The following is a 15483-nucleotide window of genomic DNA, read 5'->3' on the forward strand; positions in this document are numbered from 1 at the left end:
ATATGAAGAACTTATAGTAGATATTATTATATTTGTGTATTTTTTTTCTCCTTGTATATTTTAGTCTATTTTATGAGTGTAAGTAAATTCTCAAACAGTCAAACCGGAAATAATGTTAAGTAGGTGAATTAAATAAATGAAGTATCATATTGACACACCGTTGTTTTTTTCCACCCAGCTGTGTACTTCAAAGTAATAAAATTATTATATATAAGATAACATTAGTGTGATTCATCACTAGTATAGCGATGTATGACTGTATGTTTACCCTTTTAGATTTTATTCATTAAATAACTTATATGAGGACAAAGGAACTAGTATATGCGTGTGTTCAGGAAATTAAACACAAAAGAAAAATAGGGCGAAATCCAAATAACTTGAGAAAAGCAACAAAGAAATTAAATTATATTGCTTTCAAACAAGAAAAGAAAAAGATAATTAATAACTTAGCTTGTTTCATTGATGTGTATATTATATGAATTGACATGGATCAATATAATACATAATTACATACAAGCTAACATGGGGTTTAGGATTTGTCAAAGTTTCTGAAGATGAAATATACCTAACCCTATGATCATAGTTTCTAATTTCATAGACACATAAATGTATATTACACTTTTTCATTATGAAGCATGCAAATCATAAGCTGAAATAATGAAAAGGAGATATATGTATATTAAATTCAACATATATTACGTATTAATATTCCAATTGCATTATAACGTGCATGATATATGCATGCAACTAATTAAATCCCTTGTTCAAATTCGAAGCTATGATACTGATAATTTATAAGAAGAAAACACAAAATTGAATACATTATTATTGCCAAAGAAATTATCATGCATATCCTCAACTTGAAGAAAAGTAAAAATAAGAACGAAAAATGCAGTTATTCATTCATTATTAAAAAGATAATTATCCATATAAAAGAAATCGTAACATATAATTGTAATTTACCTGCGAATCCAAAGTCGCTAGCTGAAACTTTTCTTCCCCAAAAGATGGAAGAATAAAATCATTCAAAATGCAGGTTTTATCATAGAAATTGAAATTGAAATCGTTGCAAAAGGAATTTCGACAAACCCTAAACCTTCAAGGATTCGGTTTACGGTTTGCCAAAACGTTACAACTTCGTCTATTGTTGGTTATTTAAATAACAAGTTAATGTTTAAACCTATAAAAGTCTCCATTAGGTACCCTATGTTCGCTGGAAATGATCACGAGAATAATGTAAATATATCCTTTAAACTATTTTTAAAATGGAGGGAAATTAAAGATCAGCACACTTTTTGTGTAATTATTTTTTTCAATTCTAGAGTAAAATTAAATTGTAATCCTTTGACATATGCCTCTGGTTTTTTCCAACTCACGCCAAACAAAGATTTTAATTTTTATTTAATTTGTAAATACTTTTAGTCTTGTTTGTTTGCTTGCTTTTTTTGTTTATATATTATACCTATTTAAATTTAATTCTTAATTAAAAATTGATGACCCAAATTAAAGATATGGATATGATATGGTATGGTGATATATGTTTAGTATTTGTTTTCTAAGACGCAAAATTGAGAAAGATATAGTTACATAAATATACCTAAAATATATATATTTTTTTCCCTCCAAAATGATGAGACAAAGATTTTTTTTTTTTTTTAAATTGAGATGCAAATTAGGCTATACTTTTAAACAAGTTTACCAATAATATTTTTTCAAAATACCAAACCTATCATAAACAATTTAGCATTTTCCTTCTCTTCTTCTTCGATTGCTGTTACTACCTCTGATCTCAACTTCTTGCCCCCAACCTTTTTTTTCCCATAAATTTAGCTTGTTGCACCATCTATCGCTCCCACTATTAATGATGCCAGAACGTTGTTTGGATTTATCAATTTTGATGAAATTAACAATCTCATTATAAAGACAAAATTTATATTCACTAATTTTGGGTAACGCTAATATAGTAAAATTAGTCATAAACTCATTTTAATGGGTCAAATTAAAGATATAAATTAGATCTCTTACTTCTAAAAGAGTCTAAAGTAAAATAAACACAAAATTTATATCATATTTAACTCAACTTCACTTGATAAATAAAAATTGTATATACACATTTATAGTAGTTAGAAAGAAAAATTTTTTATGGCTTTGAACAATGTAAAACTAATACATAATACAAAGTTTATTATCCTAAACAATATAGAATTACTTGTACTCCATTATTACTACAGTTAACTAATAATATACTTAACCTAATAATTCTACTTGCTCTAATGTCAATTGATTTGTCCAATTTTTACCACCTGACGCAAAACTCTTCTCATTAATATCCTTAGATTTTCAATAAAGACATCTCTCTCCCCCCTTCTCTCTCTTTCCTTAGATATTTTCAATAAAGACATTTCTCTTTTTCTCCCTTTGTATCACTACAAGAAAAATACTGAATACTGTTGATTTTACCGTTGCAAAGTAGTGGCGAATTTACTGTCGAATTTACTAGCAGTAACGGAATCAAATTCGTAAGGTTAAATAATTACCGACGAATTTTGGTTTTCGACGGTAAGTCCGCCAATAATATTTGGAGGGAAAAAAATGGTGCATCTGGCGAATTTTGGTTTTCGACAATAAATCCGCCGATAATATTTGGAGGAAAAAAATGGTGCGTCCTTTACCATCAGAAAAATCCGATGGTAAACCCAATTAGTGAAACGCTGCATTTTGGTGACCGGCAACGATTTATCGTTGGAGAAATCCGACGGTAACGGAGAGTAAATTCAAATCATGAACCCTTTTCCTCCATCATTCAGGATTCACTCTTTCTCTCACTCAACCACCGTTTCCTCTCCTCTCCCCAACACCACCATCTGTCCCTGCCTACACCACCACCATCATCACAGCCCCTTCTCCGTCGCTGTCAACCCACCCACCGCCAACACCACTCCCTTCTTCTTCTTCTCCCTCTTCTCTCCTTGCCACTTCATCATTCACCTTCTGCCTTCTCGAAACTGCCACGCCGCACCACAGGCCCACCACCGCTGCTGCCCAACTTCACCTCTCTCCCTCCTCACGTCTCTACTTGACTTTGCTTCCTACTCGCGTGTCGCTGTGCCTCCCTCTGCTTCTTCTCCGTCTCTGCAACAATAGGTATCCATTTTAATTTTTTTCTCAAGTTATTCTAATATTTTATATGCTATATTAATTTTAAGTAGTTGATTTATTGATGTTATTGTTGTTAATTTTATTGTTGATTAGTTTATGATGCTGATTAGAATATGGCAGTGGTTGAAATATTGAATTGGTTTATGAATTTATTTATGAATATGAATATCCAGTGGTTTTGTTGGTTATGAAAATGCTGAGATTTTGTTGATTGTTGAGTTGATTTTATATGAATTCATAATGTAAAGAAAAAATTGAATGTATCCCAATTATCCAATGAAATATTTCTTATTTTGAAAATGTGACGTTTTAGGAAGAAATATTATTTTGAGTAAATGTGTTATGTACATTATTAAATTTCTTTATAAATTGTTTTCTTATTTTTAACTCGAAAATATTTTAAAATTATCTTAGGCGTACTAATTGAGTTGAATTTGAACTTTAAAAAGTGTTTTAATTATTGAACTGAATTACTGAATATTGTTGCTAGAATTGTTTGAAATTGTCTGAATTATGTTGATTCACTGTGTTCTGGTTGGTTTTGCTCTTTGCAGACGTGACGATGGGTAGAAGTGTTGTGGATCAGGCTGCTGGTCGTGGTAGAGAGAGGGCTTCTTTCGGTACCCTCGGAAATTCTGGATCCTCTCGCTCTACTCTGACTACCCCGGTAACGCCACAGGTTGCGGGTTTAATGGACCAGCCGTTCATCATGGCCCCCAACCCCGACTATGTTCCTCCGTCCACAGCAATGACGCTACCTCCAACCGCTCAGCAGCCCGCTGTCACGACGATGCTGCCTCCAGCAACGGAAGCCACGTCCCCGGAGTCCTCTCATGAAAGTGAGGCAGCTGATTTTCCTCCACACCCTCCCATCGTACAGTTGATGATTTGGTCTGATGGCAGCACAGAGTTAGTATCACTTTAAATTTTCTATATTTCCTAATTATTGAATTGTTAAAAGTGTCTGATTATTGATGATAGTTTAGTGAATTTAGGGTTGTAGGTTTGAATGACTGAAAGTGTTTTATGTTTTTTGATTGTTGAATTGTTGAAAATGTCTTATTATTGATGATTCTAGTTTAGTGGATTTAGGGTTGTAAGTTTAAATGGGTGAAAGTATTTCATGTTTCTTGATTATTGAATTGTTGAAAGTATCTGATTATTGATTCTGGTTTAGTGGATTTAGGGTTGTAGATTTGAATGGCTGAAAATGTTTCATGTTTCCTGATTATTGAATTGTTGAAAGTGTTTGTTGTTCATTGATTGTTGACACTTGGTACTATTTAAGTTAATTGTTGATGGAAAGAGTTTGTGGTGCATTCTAGTTATAGATAAAACTCTTCCAAAATTTCTATAAAAATCTTTATATATTATGGTTATTTGCTTCTGAAGTTTTAACTTATATTGACATATTAGTTTGTTTGTAGATTGTTGATAAGTTTGCGCCGAACAATAATGTATGTACTCAGGAGATGACCAACATCATCAAGTTAATGTACGACCATCCCTGACCCAGCTACAAGAAAATCCCTGCTAAGACCAAAGAGCGATGGTTTCAGAAATGGGCGGTAATTAAATTTATTTTTTATAGTTTCAAATCTTTTTAGTGAATTTATATCTTCTATTTTGATTAACTAATTTTAAAGTTTCTTTGTGCAGCTGCACTTTATATGGGACACCTCTCACAATGCTCTAATTAGGAAGATCTACGGCCGCCGAATGGGTTGGCGGCTGCAGCAGATGCTGGAGGATGTTCGTGAGGAACGGGACAAGAACCGCGTATACGGACCGGGGTCGTTCTTGGCCACACAGACATCATTGCCTTCTGCGCCGCCTCATCAAGGCCATGGGAACGTCGACGACGAGGACTACCTAGATCTTTAGTTATTAGTGCTTCATTTTATTGTTTTATTGTATTTATTTGATGTACCTGACTTTTAATTTATTTGAATATTTTATTATTTATAAATTTATCATTAATGGTGTGAAAAATAAATTTAAATAAAAATTAAAATTGACCATTTGTTTTACAATTTTTTTTTTAAAATTGACATTACTGTCGAATTTATCGAGGGAATAATCCGACGGCAATAGTACGGAAAACAACATATTGTGGCGGCAGCGTTATCATCAAAAAATTTGCCGGTAACCAAATAGTTTTAATTTTTGAATAGGTAATCTGTCGTAAAATCCGACAGTAATTACTGACAGACAAAAAAATTTCAACGATAAATATTTATCGATGAAGTTTATACCGTCTGATTTATTCCGACGCTAAATCCGATAGTAACTTAATTATCGTTGAATTTTATTCATTTTGCCAACAATATATTTGAGAGTAATTAATATTTTTCTTGTAGTATATTTGTGTTCTATCTCTAGTGATAAGAACTGGAGTGGTATATTTGGTGCTAGTGCAATAGCACGCATGAAGAAAGTTGCTCGTTGCTTACTATTATTATTCGAAGAAGATCTTAACGTCATTGGTGATAGTTGTTTTTTACTCATTTCATTTATCTGATGTGCAAATCTGTTTTATCTGTTGGCTTTTTTTTATTTGTCTTTTTTTTTTTTTTTATGTTTAATTTTTTTCAAGTATATATATACTAAATATTGTTATATGAATTTGTTATGGGATTATGTAAATGGAATTGTTAATTTGTTTTGATTCTTTAATTATTTTTAATTTTTCTAGAAAAATTTATTTAGTCTTAAAGTTGTTAGGAGAAAAAGGATTAAAGAGTTGAGAGTGACAAAGACGAAGATAACATTCTTTTTTTATGCTATTAAGAACAACTAGACTTTTAAAAATGTATATGTTCTATCTCTTATAGCTACCAAACACAATTATTGTTTCATCATGTTTTTGTGTATATGTCCTGTCTATCTAATATCTATCACCCGACTTTGTCTACGTGTCTTAGCCACTTAAAAACATCAAACAAACAAAGCCTTTGCTCACAAAATTAAAGCTATTGGTGACTAACCTATTTTATTAGTTTGTTATAGTGTGACCATACTTTGAAAGATATGTTATTGCTACCGAGATATCTATGCGTGCTAAACAAAGATATTTACGAATTGTAATTCTAGGTAGCTTTGGTTTGTTTGTTTGTTTTTTTTTTTGGACAGAAATATAGAAATATAGACATTAAAGATATGAATACAAATTATTATTAGTGTATATGTATTGTATTTGATAAAATATGAATAAAACACAATAAAATTAAAAAAAAAATCTATATTTTGTAAAAATTAATAAGAGATAAAAATATAAAAAATTAATATCGAAATAAAAGTATAACAAATTGATAAGAAATAAAATTATAAAAATTAAAGAAAATTTCATTTCCTTCGAAGATAAAATTTAATGACAAAAAATAAAATTTTTGTTAAAGGGTGTTTTTGTAAAAAATAATTTATTTTTTTTTGAAAAATAGATAAAATTAACATTAGTTAACAAAATAAATTTAAAATGGATTAAGGACAAAGTTTTTTAAAAGTTATAAAGGAGAGAAATGTATATTTTACATATAAAAGGGAGGGGAGTGTCATTTTAACATATCTTAGAAGAGGAAAGTGAAATTTTCTCTAAAAATTAATTCTGTAAAAATTAATAAAAAATAAAAGTATATAAAATAATTGTGTCCAATTAATTGTGTCTCTGTGTCTCAATATTTTAGAAGAATGCTAAATACATGTATCCTATGTACATTTGTATACTAACGCACACTACAAGAAAAAGCAATATTTGTAACAAAAAAATTGTTACAAAAAATCGAAATTTTGAAACAAAAGAATTTTGTAATAAAAAAAGGGGCCGTTGCAGTATGTCCCGTTACAAAAAGTTTTTGTAACAAAAAACAAAACTGTTACAATTCAAAGTGATATTTTGTAACAAATTTTTCTGATACAAAAAACCAGAAGTCGTTACAAAAGTGATAACAAATTTTGATCTTCAAAGTATTTTTTGTGACAATCTATTTTCTCCTATCATAAAATTTTGTTACAAAATGTAACTTGATTTTGTAACATTTTTTTCTTTAGTTACAAAACACTATTTATTTTGTAATAATTTTTTTAATACAAATTACACACATAATTTATCAAATTATATTTTTTTAATTAATTAATATATTAACTAATTTACTCAACAAGTCAATATTTATATAATATATAATAACATAGATAGTTCAAATACCTTTCATTAACTAATATTGTTTTATAAATCTTCAACATATAAACTTTAAAGTACAAACTAACAAGACACATTGAAGAACCCTAATGAACTAGATAGATACATAGGACAAGAAAAATAAGGAATTATAAATCTTCAAAATGTAAACTACAAATTACAAACTCCATCATGTTCATACAGCTCCTTTCTCATTTCTCATGGAGAAGTTCTAATAAGTGTCACACACCTAAAAAGACCACCAAACAAAAAACACTAGCTTAAGAAACAAGATTTGTTTTTCCTTTAAAAATACACAGGAAAAAACAAAAACATATAAATTTTATTCATAATGATATCAAAATCTAATACTTAAATACTCAAACTAGGAAACTAATTATTGAATAATTAATAGATCCTATGTCATAGATAATTAGAGAATTAAATAAAAGCTCATGAATAAGAACCATCTAATAAAAGTGTACATCAGTTGAATAATAGCTCTTAATAATATGATAACTTTTCCTTTGTGATAAAATTTCATGAATAAAAGCTCACCTTCCAAACCCATATTTGACAATGTTCTGAAATGATAGCAAGTTAATCTCTTAGCAGTAAATTCAAGAGAAGGAAGCAACTAAGTGTGAAATCTCATATTCCTAGGGAGGTTTTCGGTAAAGATCCAAAATCTATGTTGAAAGCTTGGTTTAGTGGAAGGCCGTGTGAAATGAAAATTGAAGCTGTAAAGCAACTGTATCCAGAAATTCAAATGAAAATGCAACAACAAATTCAAAGTCCAGGTTCAAAATCAACAACAATATCAACCCAGCCAAAGCATTCCAAATTTTAAATAATCACAAACAAACCAACAAATCATGAAAACAAAAACTATAGATATTCAATTGGAGCATCCAAATCTGGAGGCAACAATCCTCAATAATTTGATCAAGACAATCACAATTTAATCACAATTAAGCCACAAAAGCACAAAGAATAACAGGACAGCAGCACATTTACCATGAATAATCACAGACAGCAGTAAGAGCTAATCAACAATCAATGAATGAAAAATTGAAAACACAAATCATTCAAGAATAATTCAAAGATCAATAACCCTTATGAATAGAGCAAAAAAATGAATAACAATGTTACATTATTACAATGAGCCACGAACAGAGCATTGACCTTTGAAGATGGTAAGCTGGCAGCAAACACAGCGACAGACGACGGGCAAAGAGCATCATGTGATTATTATCAAGCAATTTCATGTAGCTCCACCTCTTGAGCACAAAAAAGGATAACTTTCATCACTATTCTTAATTTCTTATATTCAAATAGTTTCCATATAGAGTTGTGTTAATCTCATGCAATGGCTCTACAAGATAAATATGAGTACATAAAATATTTTTTTTATACTAAAATCAAACTTGATCAGTAGCCATTGAGAGCATAATTGGGACAAGTAAAAAATAAATCATCCTTACATCATGGCAATTACAGAAAAGCGACAAATGAGTTTTCAAAGCAGAAGTAACTTACTGCACAAAAGAAATCAAGAGCGAAGCAGCTGCAACTCCGGTGACGACGGCTGTAATAACATGTAACGAAAATAAAGCTCCTGAAATCTCAAAAGGAAATAAACCAAACTCAACCCTTACCGGCAGCGTTTCCGATGACGGCAGTGGCAGAAGCGGCGGTGGCTGGGCGCGTGTCTCCCTTCACTCCTCTGCTCCTCGTGCTCTCTCTTTCTCTCTCTCTCTCTCTCTCTGTGCGACCCGACAGCTTCTCTCTCGACGACAACAACCAACGCAACAGCGTCTTCTCCTCAACAGCGGCAAAACCCTCGGCGGCAACAATGGCGAGGCGGCTGAGCTCGTCAACGACGGTGGCGCAGAGGCAATGGCTGGCGCGACACTCCCTCTCTCACCCGCGAGCTCTCTCTTCCCTCTTCGCAAATGGTGGCGGCCATGGCGTCTGGAGGTGGCGGCACGACGGCAGCGGGACGTGGTAGCGATGGCGCGGCTGGTTGGTGAGCCGAGGCGAAACGATAGCACGGCTTCCTCCTCCCTTCTTCTTCCTCGTGTGTGTGTGTATTTTGTGTTTGAGTACCGTTGAGTGAGAAATATGGGCGGTTTGGCAGTGAGGTGGGTGGAGATTAGATTAGTGGCCTTTGATTTTGCTGAGCTAAGATAATAATATCTTTATGGTTACAATGGTCATTTAATAACGCATATGTATGTATTGCTGTGATTTTTTTTTTTGGACCAGCGCCAGGGCCACAAGAGGCCCAAAGCATAGCAAGCCAAAGGATCACCCAAGCCCCACCCAATTCGATGATTGCTCCCCAGCAGCTCCCTTCTACGCCATTGTTCCACAAGCGGCAAATGGAGCTCGATCCTTCTGTGCTGTCACTTACTACCTGCAAATGAAGCTCCCTTCTGCACGATTACGAAGTTCTCTGTCGCCACTCCCACACTCTGACTGTATATTGCTGTGATTTGAATAAAGTTTATGAGCAAATAACATTATTAGTTAGAAACTTAGAATCTATAGATCATTTTTTTTGTTACGTGAATTCAGCTAAGAGGAAAAATAAAACGTACAATCTCTTTTTTTTTAATAAAATTAGGAATTTTGGGTAATTTAATAATTTTAGTAAAATTAGGATAATAGAGTAATTGAAACCAAATTTTAATCCAATAATAATAATATCTATAAAAATACTATTCGATTATCAACTTAAAACTTATTTTCAAATAAATACTCTAACTTGTTAGAGGTAAATAAAACTAATTTTTTTAATCATAAAATAAAGTTAAAAATCTAATTATTTAACTTAAAGCATATAAAATTCTTATTATTATCCAATTATTAAAGTTCTAAATCATAAATAAAAAAGATGCTTAATTTATATATAAAATCTCTTAAAATATAATCTTAATTAAATATAATAAATCATAAACAAATTTATTATTTAATTTCATAAAAAGAAAATCCGGAGTCTTACAGAGCGCCGAGTCTTCCCGCCGTTGAGCTCGCAGCGACGGTCAGAGCAGGAAGACGAAGAGGAGCGATGGTTCTCGTGATCGATGGCGAAGTCATGCATGAGAGGTGAGTGGTGAGTGGGGAAGAGGAGCGACAGTGAGTGAGCAAAGTGACGGCGGGAGAGTGATGAGTGACGAAATGGGGAGAGTGGTTCTCTGATTTGGTGAAGCTCAATGGCACGAAGGAAAAATGGGAAAAGGCCAGGTCTCTGGTATAAAGGGGGAAGCACAGTGAGTCACGTTACATACTAATTAGTTAAGTGTATTTGGTAATAAATCATAAATAACTTATTATGTTAATTTTTAAAAATTCAAAGTCTTATATTTAGTATGTTGAAACAAAAATTTTTATTAGTTACAAAAAATCTTTGAATTTTGTGATAAATAAATAACTTGTTACAAAAATATTGTATTTTGTGACAAATTAATTTTTTGTTACAAAATATTTTGAATTTTGCAACAATATAATCTTTTGTTACAAAACATTATAACATTTTGTAACAAAACAACAATTCGATACGAAAGCCAACATAATTTGTAACAAATTTCTTATTGTTACAAAATATTCTTATTTTGTAACAATAACTAATTATTGTTACAAAAAAATTATAATTTGTAAAAATTTTAAATTTGATACAAATTTTTTGTTACAAATGTTCCATTTTCTTGTAGTGGTATCCATTCAAAATTTGTATCTCAACGAACAAACAATAAATATATACTAACATATTCATCATGTCCAGGGACGGATCCACCTATATAAGGGTGGGGCAATTGCCCCCATTAAATTTGAAAAAATCAAATAATAAATATACATGTATATTTGTAATGTCCCCATTACAATAATATATTTGCCCCCACATTTAAAAATTTTTACTTATAGTGTGAAAAAAATATACTATTAAATATTAATATAACGATAAAAATTATTGTATTATATAAATTTAGAAAAAATATAAAAAATCATTTTTAATTAGTTAATATTAATCTATTTTAATGTTTAAGTTTATAATTTAGGATTTAGAATTAAAAATTAATCATTTTAAGTTTAGATTTTAAGCGGACGAACTAATTCGTTAGCATGTTGATTTTTGTGGGAACACTTTCAAGAGAGAGTATTTAATATTTTATTTATTATCAAGAAGTTTAGATGGGTTATTCATCCAAAATAAGAATCTACTAAAGTTAGGATATATTTTTAGGTTTAATAAATACTTACGAAAATATTTGCAAATCATTTGTCAAAGAAATCCTCAGTGATATAAAAGATTTAAATTCATACCTTTTGGAAATATATTGTGAATATTTTTTTACAACTAATTAACTTTTTTTTCGATACTTAATTAATCACTTGACCACAAAAGAAGAATATATGAACTCAATAAAATAAGATAAAGTCGGGTCAACAAACAGTATCATTATTCTTACAAAAGACATACAATGCTAGTAAAATGCCACAAATAAAATAAAAGTAGGATTATGCTACGAAGCTGAAGAAAAAATTTTTCAGCTAGTGTTAAAAATAGGTGGCGCATTCAAGAAGTTGACGCGTGTGCAGGTTGCGTTAATAATCCCCGGCAACTCTTGAAGCGTGGCCAATGAGTGATGGAGATAGACAATTAGTTAGATGTGTGAATCTTTTTTTTTTTTTTTTGGTTTTTCATAGTATCTCCCAATCCGACAGGTCAAAGACTAATTTGCTGCGGATCTAAGCTCCATTTAAGGGTCTGCCACTGGTTAATGGGTTGCTGCATACACAAGGAGGGATTCGAACTCCCGACACTTAAGCGGACGAGTGATGTAGCACTACTAGAATTTAGATATTTATTAACACTTTTTATGTAACATTTTTTAAAATGTTAATTATATTAATAAAATTATACTTTTAGTAACATTTATAAAATAAATGTTAGAAAATATCATTTTTATTTTTTTTAAAAAAAGTAAAAATATACAAACGTTACCAAATTTCATTTTCCCCCAATTTCATAAAACCTAGAGTCTCAAAGCAGGTTCTGTTCATTTTCTCTTACAGCCTGTTTGGAATGCATCTGATTTGAAATCATAGATGAATTGAATTCTATTCCTTGCTTTGGAATAGAAAAAAAAACATGAAGTTGAATTCCGGTGAGAATTCAAATTCTCATTTTACCCCCATTTACAAATCAGACCTACTTTGGTCTGATTTCAAAATCAATTCTTACCTAAATCTCACTTAAACTGTGCAATATAAAAAATATCCCTCTCTAAATTATAATATTCCATAATCCCTTCACTTTCTTAAACCCTATTTTGCTTATTTATTGGAGGATTGAAGCTGCACACCGTGAAGCCCTGTTTGTGTTCGTCAGGGTTGTTCGCTACTTTCACCATTCTCTGACAAGGTGCAAGCTCTTTGTTGCAGTGTCGTGAAGCCTTCCTCTTCGAGCAACGCAAACTCTTCACTCTGTCAATTGCTAGGAGCTGGAATTAGAAGTAGGGGAATGTTGATTACTTTGGCAAAAATTCGTTACCTATACTCGAAATTTGTGTATTTGTTTAATGTGCACAATATGTTTGATGAAATGTCTAATTTGATTTCTAGTTCCATAAATTGTCATGATTTTTTGGCTTGTTATTGCTGATGGTCATAATCTTCAATCTTTGTTTTTATTTTGAGCACGCGATTCCAATCTATTTGATGACTGATCACTTCTTCATGCTTATACCCACAACAACTTATGATTTTATTTTTAGCCCGCGGTTCTCATGTATAATTGGTTTTGTTGCTACTGTTTGGTGATTGTTATAGTGTGGTGTATTGTTTTATGTAAATTACAGGCTATTTCATTATAGATTATTTTGTTGCTCCCATGTTAAATTGGATAGGACTCAATTAAATAACCATTCTCGATGAAAGATATTTTGACACATAGATTACAAATTTGGATGGAATGGCTATTTTGTTTTGAGCCTTTTACTGTTAATTAATTTTCAAGGCTTTTGTATGGGTTTGTGATGTCATCCCTTTCATGCGATGGTTCTTTTGGGTATAAGAGGAAACTAAGTTTCTTTCTTTAAACATGTATCCTTTTTCTATCCAATGCAATGTCATTCTATTTTTTTTTATCATCAACATACCGTTTCTTTATTACTTTGATATTATGTAGGTATCTAATATGATAGAATCTGAAATAAATGTAATTTTAGCCATAGTTACTTTTGCGGGCTATTTGACTTGTATTCGATATATGATTCGGCAAATGTCTTGTATTGAAAGATCAATCACCCAATCTCAACGTCATAGTAGAGAACAAATACGTTGAGAATTGATTGCTCAATTAGAAACACATTATAACTCACGTTCTATAATACGTATGAGTTATGATGCTTTCACTAGATTAGTTGTAATACTTCGTCAACGAGGGCTTCTTAGAGATAACCAATATAGTATTGTTGAAGAGCAAGTGGCAAAACTTTTACGTATTTTAAGTGGTCATTCAAGTACTCAAAAATGTGGAATGATTATATTCGTAGACAACATTAATTTCTTATTATTTTGTGTACGTGTGAACATTTGTTTATTCCGGTTGCTTTGAATTGAATATGAATTTATGTATTAATTAGATTTACATATATCATATACTCTTGTTATTTGTGAAATAAGTTAAATACTTCAATTTTATATAATGTATTTGTTTAATAAATTGTTGTTTATTATTTTAGTTTAGATTTATTGTGATAATTGTACTTCTACTTTTTTACTTGTGATATAACAATAGGTAGTGATATGGATTCTGAAAAAGTTAGTGATGTTGAAGGAAAAAATGAGTGTGATACCTACTTTAAATGGACCATAGAAATGGATGGATTAATGCTTGAAGTTCTTAAGGAGCAAAAGAATAAGGGTCAAAAGGAAGATATAGCTTTTTCGGCTGAATCTTATAGAAAGGTGGTGGAGAAAATTAATGAGAAATTTTCTGTGAGCATTAATAAGAGTAAAGTTCTAAATCATTTGAAGACTCTCAAGGAACAAATGGTTTTAGCAAAAGAAATTAATCAAAAGAGCGGGGTAGGATGGAATGATACAACCAAAACATTTGAAGCTACACTTGATGTGTGGAAATCTTTATGCTCGGTATGTATATTTTCTTTTTATATATATATTTGTCTATTTTAATATTAATATTATTTATTTTATTTGATATTTTGATATGAATTATTTTATTGATTTTTGTATAGGCAAATCCTAAGTTTAAAGCTATTAGAGGAAAACATCTTTATCACTTGGAAATTCTTAAAGAGATTTATGATAAAGATATAGCAAATGGAATGCGGGTTGAGACCGGTAAACAAAAAGTGAGAAGATGAGAAAAGGAAGATACACACGTTAATATTGATGACATTGATGAAATGCAAGCAAACAATGAGGTGCATTTGGAGAATTTTAATCCCTTTGATTATGAAAGTATACCAGCAAGCCCAACCTCACAAGCTCCACCATTATCTATTCCATTGGTGTCTAATACCTCATCTGCTAAAGGTAAAAAAAAAAGAAAAGTGGCAATAATAGACGAGTATTCCCAAGATATGAAAGACATGACTATGGCAATGAAAGATATTGCAAATGCTATCATAAGTTCGCATCCTAAAGTTTGGAAGACATATGATATGAGGGAAGCTTTAACTAAATTAGGTTTGCAGGGCCGCTCATTTTGTGAAGCTCTTGAATGGCTTGTTACTCATCCTACTCTTCTTGGAGTATTTTTTGGCTTACCGAAAGAGTTTCGTCTTGAATGGTTGAGGGAAAAAATGGATTTTGAGTTTTAGAAATTTGTGGCAATGTTTTTAGATTTAAACTAATGTTCCTTTTTTATGTTATACTTAGTATGATGAAATCTCTACTATTTAGACTTTTATGTTATGTTTAGCGTGATGGAAACTCAAAACTTCTATGAGGGTCATGTGAGGTTGATTTATTGATATGGATTATGAGTATTTTGTTTTAAATTAAACTTTGTTATGTTTATGGCTTATGGGGTTATCTCATTTTTAATTTTATTGTTTTTTAACAAAAACATGATCATATCAAATGAGTGTCATAATCACACACAAATAAGATTATAG

At 31.1% G+C, this 15483-nt stretch overlaps 1 long non-coding RNA gene across 1 annotated transcript; it reads right to left on the bottom strand.

The window, feature by feature from the left end:
* LOC110270764 lies at positions 8156–10636 on the bottom strand. Its single transcript, XR_002360400.1, has 3 exons — positions 10341–10636; positions 8992–9824; positions 8156–8921 (listed from the first exon to the last, which is right to left on the bottom strand). It is a non-coding gene; the product is annotated as an uncharacterized LOC110270764 (long non-coding RNA).

The sequence above is a fragment of the Arachis ipaensis genome, chromosome B04, assembly GCF_000816755.2.
Source record: "Arachis ipaensis cultivar K30076 chromosome B04, Araip1.1, whole genome shotgun sequence".
NCBI lineage: Eukaryota > Viridiplantae > Streptophyta > Magnoliopsida > Fabales > Fabaceae > Arachis > Arachis ipaensis.